General features: G+C 31.4%; 1 protein-coding gene across 3 annotated transcripts in view; it reads right to left on the bottom strand.

Moving 5' to 3' along the window:
• Positions 1-10,000, bottom strand: part of LOC145256288 (uncharacterized) — an 82,119-nt gene that overhangs the window by 52,451 nt on the left and 19,668 nt on the right. The window contains exon 1 of one of the 3 annotated variants that reach the window (XM_080114996.1): positions 7,747-8,052. The exons of 1 other annotated variant lie outside the window; for it this stretch is intronic. The gene's annotated coding sequence lies outside the window, so the exon portion shown is untranslated. Of the gene's footprint in view, positions 1-885; positions 1,233-7,746; positions 8,053-10,000 lie in introns of those variants that run through there. One more of the 3 variants, XM_080114995.1, reaches the window with a different exon arrangement.

Here is a 10,000-nt window from a genome sequence, read left to right on the forward strand (position 1 = left end):
GAAATACACTCCAGTAAAGTTTGATTGTTCCAGTTAGTGAATTTCAAAAATGTAATCTGGACGTAATGACACCTTAGAAGAACAATATGTAATAAAATTCTGTTTTAAACTTGGAAAAATCTCACAAAAAAACATGGAATTCTTCAGACTAATTTTGGACCGCCTTGCTTGAATCAAGCATCAGTTTTTGAGTAGCATAAGAGATTCAAGGAAGGCAGGAAGTGATGAAGAGAGGTGTGGAAGTAGTAAGGAAATCAGAACACCAGTGTGCATTTGCCAGATAAAGAATAAGTACCGTTGTGTGTTTGTAGAGAAAATGAGTGATGATGCGGAAGATTTGTGCTAAATTTCTTCTAAAGGTGCTCCATATTTGTCACAGACTATTTACCAAAACTGGACATCAAGACAGTTCCTAACCGTCCCTATACTCCAAACCTTGCTCCCTCTGACTTTTAGTTATTCCCTAAGCTCCTAGAAAACCTTAAAGGCTGTCGTTAAGAGACAATTAAAGAGATGAAAGAGACTGTGATAGGAGCTATTGAGACACAGACAAGGGTTCTCCCATCGGGCCTTCCAGATGTTGTTGGTAGGTTGAAGTGCATTGCAGCTGAAAGAAATTACTCTGAATGGGTTTGCATGTGTGTACTATTAATGAAAGTGGTCATACGAAAAAAGTCTGGAAACTTATTGAAGGCACCTTGTATATCTATAAGGAGCTGTTATATCGGATTAATTATTTCAAAACTAGCATAAAATTTAAGCTAAACAGCAAGAGTTTTTTTAGATTGCGTAATTTCTTATGCATTAAAAATGATTTATTTTATCCATGCTTTTATCCACAGACGACAAAACAACCACCCCTCAAAAAATATATATATATCTTACCTTATTCCTTAGTAAAATGTTCGTATTTGTATAATGTGCTTTTGTTCGAACTGAACGCTGCACAAAAAATATTTTAAAATGACACAATGTACAATGTTTACGTTTGCTTTAACGTTTATTGCAAGCAGGTTCTCAACCGTGAAGAGAGGTCGTTGACGTTTTACAGTAAATGTCTTTGATTGGCTGTGATTTATGAGGAGTGACGACGATAGTTGTTAGACTGACTCAGCAGGGCGTGTGGTTATCTGCTGATGCCCGGGAAATGAAAGTATTTTTTAATTTATCTACTATTTAGCATAATATAAAAAGAATTTTGTCTTTGTGTGTGTGTTTGTGTGGGTGTGTGTGTTTGTGCGTGTGTTACAAAGTGTTAGTTATCTAATGACCCTAAAACGGGTGAGCCGACTTTGCTGAAGTGCATATGCGTTTGTTTAAGTTTGTTGCCAATGGACTCTGAAACTCAGTGGCGGCTCGTGCCTGACATCAGTGGGGGGGAGCTGCTTCAAAAAATTGTTTTAATATTGTGTAAAAGAAATGAGAATATATGAATAAATAGTTAATCGAATAATAAACAAACATTCAAATAAATATCCAAATATATACCAAAGACAAATACTCAATCAGAAATGGATAATACGCAAAACCTTTTTTATTAAAAATATTTTTTAAATTATGTACACTTTACAGAATAATAAAAATAATATATACATTTATTCCTTTTAAACAGTTCAGATTAAATAAAAGTTTGGGTTTTTGTTTTTTGCAAACAAACGAGAAACGTTTTTAAAATTACATTTTATTTACAATTTTTTAATAACTTATTTTTTATAAAAACAATAAAGAAAAACTTGAAATTTACTTGCCTCTCTACGAGGGTTAATTTAGGAGTTTACTATTTGAAAATAGCGTTTTATTAAATAACAGTTTTATTTACAAAATTTATTCTTAAAAACATATTTGTAACAAAACGTATTTGTAAATAAGATACAAAATAAAAAAGTTTACATTTTTATATAGTTCGCAAACAAAAAAAATATTTAAAGATACAAAATTTTATGTACAAATCTTTTAACAACTTGCTTTTTGTATATAAAAAGAACAAACAAACTTGGCTATTTACTGACCTTCCCATGCCGGTAAAGATCGACATAAAGTGATAAAAATAGGGTGTCATATATAAGCATTAAAAAACATCGAATTTTAATGTAGCTTTCTCCCCAAAGAAAACAAAAAATTAAAGTTGTCTCAGTCCAGAAGGATTTCTATTTACTTTTTAATGCGTATTATCTGCCCCATGTACTAACAAATTCAATGCAAAGTTTTAAAATGCATAATTATAAAACTGTTTTTTTTTTTTTACTTACAAACACATTTTAATTAAAAAAAAAAACCTTGTGTAAAAAAAACATTTTTCAAAGTGTAAAACTTCTAACTTTTTCCTCCTTGGAGGCAAATTTCTAACTAAAATGTATTTCTAACATAAACTGCTTCTTCGCTTGTTTGCTTCTAGGAAAAAATATAAACAGTTTTATTTTTATTTTGTAAAGTTTAGATGTTGCAAAATAAATAGCATTTGAAACTACTTAAAACAAACAAAAAGACAGGTAGATGGAAAAGTAACTTTATTTTTATGGTAAGATTTATTTATTGTAGATTTGAGTTTTACCCTTAGTCGCGTGTTAGCTTCACTGCTAAATCCCCGAATACTTAAAAAAAAATGTTTCTGCATATTATATATTTCTGTCTGCTACCGAATTAAATCGCAACGCTAAAAGTGCGCATATTTAAAAAAAAAGAAAAGAAAAAGCACAATATTTTATGTACAAGAACACGTTATATGCAAATTTTAACAATAATTTTAAAAAAATTGTAAATAAGCCTCCTTTTTATTTTTTTATTTTTATTTTTATTTTTTTTTCAATAGCGATGTTATATCTATCTGGCGCACACTCTAAGCAAACAACAAATTTCACGACGCGGAGCTGCGACAAGCGACAGTTCCTCCAGCGGCTTTCATCGGCTGTCTGAAAGCGTCTAAAGCGGGCATGCGCACAAGAGAATTTCATTAAGAAATTTTCACATTTTTTAAGAATTTCACAGCTCCAAACAAGTTTTATTTTTGTTTTTATATGAATTTGGAGATACCGACATCAAACTTAATGATTTTATAATGTACACATAGAAAAAGATAAAATAATAATAAAAAACAAACGTATTATTTTTAATTTTATCATTAATATCGCATAGAAATAACTTGGGGTGCTGCAGTCCCACAGCTCCATGCACGAGCCGCCACTACTGAAAGTGATGGGCTGATTTTTTAAAATGTTTACACAAATGTACCTTAAAGGCCCGGGAGTATTTTAGATAGGTTTTGTACCAGGATTCTTTCAATAAGTATCGAAAATTAATAATCGAAAAAAAAAAACTGATTAATAATCGAATAGTCCGATTTTGACCAAAGTTAACACTTACAGACAACCTAACCTCACAAGTGCATTTGTGAAGCTTTATCACCGCACAAGCAGATGTGCCTAGCATATTAAATCAACAGTAAGTATTTTAGTAAGATTGGGGTTCGTTCAAATTTGTTTTTTTTTAGCACAATTGAACCATGATACTAAACTTTTTCACTTTAAACTTTAATCCATACATTATATAAAAATCATATTTGTACTCTACTCTCTGCTGATATATAAAAGACAATTTGTGTGTGTGCGTGTGTGAGAGAGAGAGAGTTTCCTAGAGATTCCTAAACTGCTAGATCGACATTTTTGCAATTTTACACAAATGTGCATTATGTGTGTGGCAGTGTTCTTAGATAGGTTTTATATCAGAATGCCTCAGGGTGTCATTGATGGACATACATCCAAGCAGCATAAAATTAATGTGGGGGTACCTCAGGTGTCGATCCTTGGACCACTATTATTTCTGGTGTTCATAAACGATCTGCCTTAATAATATTGTGTCCGAGATGGGTATATTTGCTGAAGACACAGCGCTCTATAACATGTATAAGGGAAAATGTTCATAAATCTAAGACAATGGCAGACTTTTTAAAAAATGACCTTTAGACCGTAGTGAAATGGAGCCGCAAATGGATCATAACATTTAATGGATCATAACATTTAATGCTATGAAGACTAAGCGGCTCTCCTTTAACAATTACAAGACGACTCTCCAACCGCCGATATCCATGACAAATAACACCTTACTTAAGAATTCTTACTTCAAACCCCACAGCCTAACATTTGCGGGGAATATGAACTGGACTATGAACTGGACCAAATACATTGAGGATATTACGAAAGCTTCTGCAAAGAAGGTGGGTTCCCTCTATCGAGCTAGAAGACTACTCACTCCTGAGAGTATCTTGTACCTCTACAAGGCCACCATTCGCCCATGCATGGAATATTGTTGCCACACCTGTGACTGCTGCCTCTACCATTGGCCTCCTCCTCCTCTTGGATATGGTCTGAAGAAAAGTTTGCAGTCTAATAAGTTCCATCTTGTCAACTATTCTCGAAAGCCTGTTGCATCTTTTGCCTGTTTTACAAATATTGTAATGGAATATGTTCTAATGAACCGGTTACACTTGTGCCCCTCTTGACGTATATATTGCCGACAATCCCGCTTAACAACAAAATCTGACCCCTTCAATTGTTGAGGTCCTTAAATGGCAGAAAGCTTTATATTCTAACATTTTCTTCCTTTAAACAGTTAGACGTTGGAATTCCCTTCCTGTTACCCGCTTCCCTGGCTGTACAGATATGCAGAAGTTTAAATTTAACGAAAAACAACATCTTATTCATCATTCTAGTTATCGCCCCAAATAGTAGTCCCTTACGTCTAAGTTGCGATATACCTTGTAAGCGGTAAAAATGAATTTAAATAAAAAGTATCGAAAATCGATAACTGACAAAATCTGATTAAAAAAGAATATCCGATTTTGACCAAAGTTAGAACATTTAAACACACACACACACACACACACACACACACACACACACACACACACACACATATATATATATATATATATATATATATATATATATATATATGTATAGTAAAAATGGTAATTATTAAAAACAGGAAGAAAGTGCTCAATACTATTGCAGACCAAATATATATTTTTATTTCCGTTTTATCTGCTTACTTATACATGTTTCGATTACAGAATCGTATCAAAGATCCAGTAACTTTGACAGGCGTAGTTATTATGGTTGGAAAAACGATATTAGAAGAAGCAGGGGGAAAAAAGAATTGAACCCTCCCTTTTTCCCTGCTTCTTCTAATATCGTTTTTCCAACCATAATAACCACTTCTGTTAAAGTCTGACGAAATTACTGGATCGTTGAAGCAGATACGACAGCAATAATATATATATATATATATATATATATATATATATATATATATATATATATATATATATATATATAGTGATCCACATATAGTACTGTTTCGCTGTTTCACAGCTCATCAGTGCGTTTAGACAAATTCTGACGTTTTCTATAAGAGATCTGCGGACCCGATTAAAGAATTTCGCTGTCGTTTGGAGACCACTGCTCTAAACCAATAACCAATAACTGTCTACGAAGCTCCGGCCTCAGTTGCATCACCGCAATGTTCTGCTTGTTTTACGCATACTTTAAAAGAAAGCGCTTCAACGAAATTTCTGTACATGTACCGTCGCAACCTGAATACCCAATTTTGATTTACAAGTACAAACAGAGCTCAACGGATGGCCAGACAGGTCATATTTTTATAGTAATTTCTTAATTCGATTAACAGAAACTAAACAAAAATTGTTGCATAGTAATTATTTAAAGAAATTTTATCATTCTCATTCATGGAACGCTGAATTGTTTATTTACAGTGTGTCGCGGAAGAAACGGATAACTTTTCGTTTTTGAATGAATCCCCAATTTTTTTCATGTTTAAATCAATATTAAACAATTTCAATTTTAGCATACATCATGTGTTTATATTGAAGATTCGCTTTCCTTTGTTTACAAAGCCATTTGGTGGAAGTGACATCCGACATATTTTTAGCTACGGATGACCAAAACTGTATAGAATGAACCTTTTTTTATAATTTTTCTTTAAACAGTTTTTATTTGAACTTAATGGACTGTTTTATTTTAGATTTATGAATGTTTTCCCCCATTAATATGTTTATGAACGTTTACCTTACTTTTATAATAAAATTTAGGTAAAAGTCAATATCGAAATTAAAGTTAGTTTTATTAAAAAAAAACGAGGTGTTTTTTTTAAATACATTATAAATTTTATTGAAACTTTACAACAGACTTTTACATACATAAAAATAGACTTTATAGATTCTACTGATTATATGCCCCAACAACAACATGGCAAAAATCGAAAGACATACTGAAGATGAAGTTTTACTTCGAAATATATTCATAAATCTAAAAATAAATTTCAAACAAAATAAATATCTGTTTATTTTTGTAATAATGCGTTGTTTTAGCTTCAAACGTATCTAATACGCATTTATTTTATACGATTTTAAAATTTCTTTATAGAAAAAGTTACGTTAGAAAAAATCTAGTTACAAAAATCTCATTTCGAAAAATAAAGTTTGTATTTTTTTATTGTAAATTGGTTTATCATCTTATTGTTGAATAAAATTTCAAAGTTATAAATGGAGAAAAAATATCTCGAAAAGAAAAAACACCTCGTCTATTTTTTTTTTTTTAAATAAAACTAACTTTTAAAATTTCGATGTTTGGAGAACAGTCCATAATATATATTTCATTATAATAGTTCTATTTTTGTTTGATAAACAGAATAAAACAGTTAATAAATATATATAAAAAAAACTGTCCATTAAGTTCAAATAAAAACTGTTTGAATAAACTTCTAAAAACAAAAGTTTCATTCTATACGGATTTGGTCATCCGTAGCTAAAAATATGTTAGACGTCACTTCCGCCAAATGGCTTTGTAAGCAATAGAAGACGAATCTTCAAGATTACCAATCACGTTTCTTTTTTTTCCATTTTTAATACATGTTGTATGTTTTCTATTCATTATTATTTGTAAAAAATCTCACATTATTTATAAGGAGATATACTGCTAGAAGATCCTGTTTTAGGAATTCATATACAATGCCTAAGATTTCGAAGGTCACGACAGAGGCTGAAGAGTATCATATAAACTGATACAGAGAACATCGGGATGTTAGAGATCCTAATTTCGACTCCGTGCACTCAGAGTTTTTACGTGATAATAAAATATTGATGATAATATTAAATCCAACAAAAATAAGAACAACGACGACAACAGCAATGACAATATTATTATTATTATTATTATTATTATTATTATTATTATTATTATTATTATTATTTTTATTAACAATAATAATAAGAAGAAGAAGGAGAAGAACAACAACAATAACAATAATGTGATTTTGAATAATAATAATAATAATAATAAAAATAATAATAACAATAATGTTATTTTGAATAATAATAATAAAAATAATAATAATAATAATAATAATAATAAGTATTATTATTATTATTATTAACAATAATAATAATAAGAAGAAGAAGAAGAAGAACAACAACAACAATAATGTTATTTGAATAATAATAATAATAATAATAATAATAATAATAATAATAATAATAATAATAATAATAATAATAATAAAAATAAAAACAATAATAATAATAAAACATGGACCGAAATTACGGGAAAAAGCCAACTATAGATGTTCAAACGTGCTGTGATTATTAACGATAGTTAAAAACAGATTTTAGCTCATGCCCCTATCGTACAAAAGAAGAAACAAACATTTAAAAAAATGCGTTTTTTTTTTTTTTACCTCACCAAGTCCTAATATAATGTTTACAAGTTTGTTTTGTTTATATTTTTGTGAATAATTTCTTCTTCAAAACCTGGAGATCGAACAAAATCTGAGGAAAATTTCCGATGTTTATTTATCTTCTTTTTTTTTTCATATTAAAATCAAGTTTTCAACTGTGAATAGGAGTCATTCACTTCCTGGTTAAATTTTCTTATATTTAGCTGATATTTATAGAGCGTGCCTGAGGTAGTTGTTGTGGCTGTTCGGTGACGAGCAGCGTAAACTTGACTGTCCTCTTTTTCAGACGCAAATATCAAGCATTGTGAAATACAAGCTGGCCGGACATACAATACGCTTAAACATGATATTTAAATTTATGCAGATTACGTATGTATGTATTATTAGGGCTAGGACAACAGCATATTCTTTTCATTGCTTTGTTTTCCGGTGTTTATCCGTTGAAATCTTTTATGCTTTTATGCAGAGTAATGTGGTTGTCATTTGATTAACTGTGTCTAACTGCCTGGGATATATACGCGAGGGTCAAAACAATGAAAATAATATTCTGTTGTCATAGTCCTAATTATTATAGAATTAGTCATCTATTGACTATTTTATATTACTAGGGATAATTTGCTCGGTGGGCTTATTAGCAATAAATGAATAAATAAATGATAACGTCGTTCATAAAATCCCGTCTGTGTTTGTTTACAATATCACGTCAGCTGATATTTGGGCTTAACGATGAATGCCATGGAAATTCACTTCCGATTAATGTTTAGTTTTAAAATATGCAAACGAAGAAATGATTTGCGGCGATTTTAAATGGTACTTTCCTTTTATCGTAAACTAAACTCATTAATAAGAAAAAAAATTAAAATTAAATGGCGAGGTACATCTGGGATTTAACCGTGGGATCATTCGACTTGGAGTCGAATGCTCTACCAGTGAGCTATATATCTATATTATAATAAATCATTGTTTTTTTACGAAGAAATGATTTGGTGAAAATTTATTATTCCCCATTTACCAGGAGAACGTAAATTATTTCCCTGTAAAAAATATTCTTTGCATCTATAAGTGAGAAAAGCTATTTTTAAGATCGGATGTTTTTTTTAATTGTCGATACTTATCGGTTGAATTTCTGAACTAAGCTTATCTACCACCACATCACATATACATTAGCTTTGTGTGAAATTTGCAAAAGATAGACTTAACCGTCCCGGAACCTATGAGGCATTCATGAATTCATTGTTGCTCGTCATTTTTTATGTTGCCCTGGTATTCAGTATGTTTTTTGCTGTCGCCTCTGCTTCTTTTATCCATGATCTTTCCTGTCAAATCTGTTCTATTCCGCTTTATCTGTAGACATGACCCATGAATCTCATCTGTCTTTTTCGTACTGTTCTTATCAGAGACGTTTCTGCGTTTGCCATGTCTAATATCTCCTGATTTGTTTTCTTTTCTGTCCAGGATATCTTCAAAATTCTTCTCTGGAACCAAGTTTCAGTTGCCTCTTATCTTTTCCTTGTGGTGTTGGTGATTGCCCAGCGCTCACAACTGTATACTAGAACAGACCATGCATACGTTCGGAGTGTTATAGTGTCGTCTGTATTAAATCGCTATCTGCTGTATTGTGGGTTTTCTAAAACGGTGAACATATTGGTTTGTATATTACCTGTATATTCTTTACCAGTTAAACCGAGCTGCTTCCAATAGGATGGAACGATGGCGAGACTATAACAGCAGACCCAAAAGAAACACTCTCCCAGGGTTCAAACCTTGGTAGAAAAAACTGGGTGATTCTAAATAAATCCAGAGCAAATGTAGGATATTCAAAAGACAATCTCCACAAGTGGGGCCTAGACACCTCACCTTTATGTCCATATGGAGAGGTACAAACGATGCACCACCTTAGGGAAAACTGCCGATTGGGTCCTCATTGCTCAAACCAAGACCTTAAGGAGGCAAACAGCACCGCCATGCGATGGGTTAATTTCTATTGCGATAAGATATAATGATGACTAATTAAACATACTTGTATATATAATCACGTGTATATACTTATATGTAAAGAACCAGACCTGATGTGTGTATGTGTTAAAGTTGTGTTACGTGGCCTAAGTGTATGTCTGTGCTTCTACAGTATATGTTATCTTATGTACATATATCTGTAAAAGTCTATTTGTTAGTGTTTTTTGTTGTGCGTGTGTGTCAGACATGTATTTACAACCTACCTTTTAAACTGCGTTGTTGGTCCTCTTTCTTTTGG

This window comes from Euprymna scolopes, chromosome 32 (genome assembly GCF_053919585.1).
Source record: "Euprymna scolopes isolate OS-2025 chromosome 32, ASM5391958v1, whole genome shotgun sequence".
NCBI classification, from domain to species: domain Eukaryota; kingdom Metazoa; phylum Mollusca; class Cephalopoda; order Sepiida; family Sepiolidae; genus Euprymna; species Euprymna scolopes.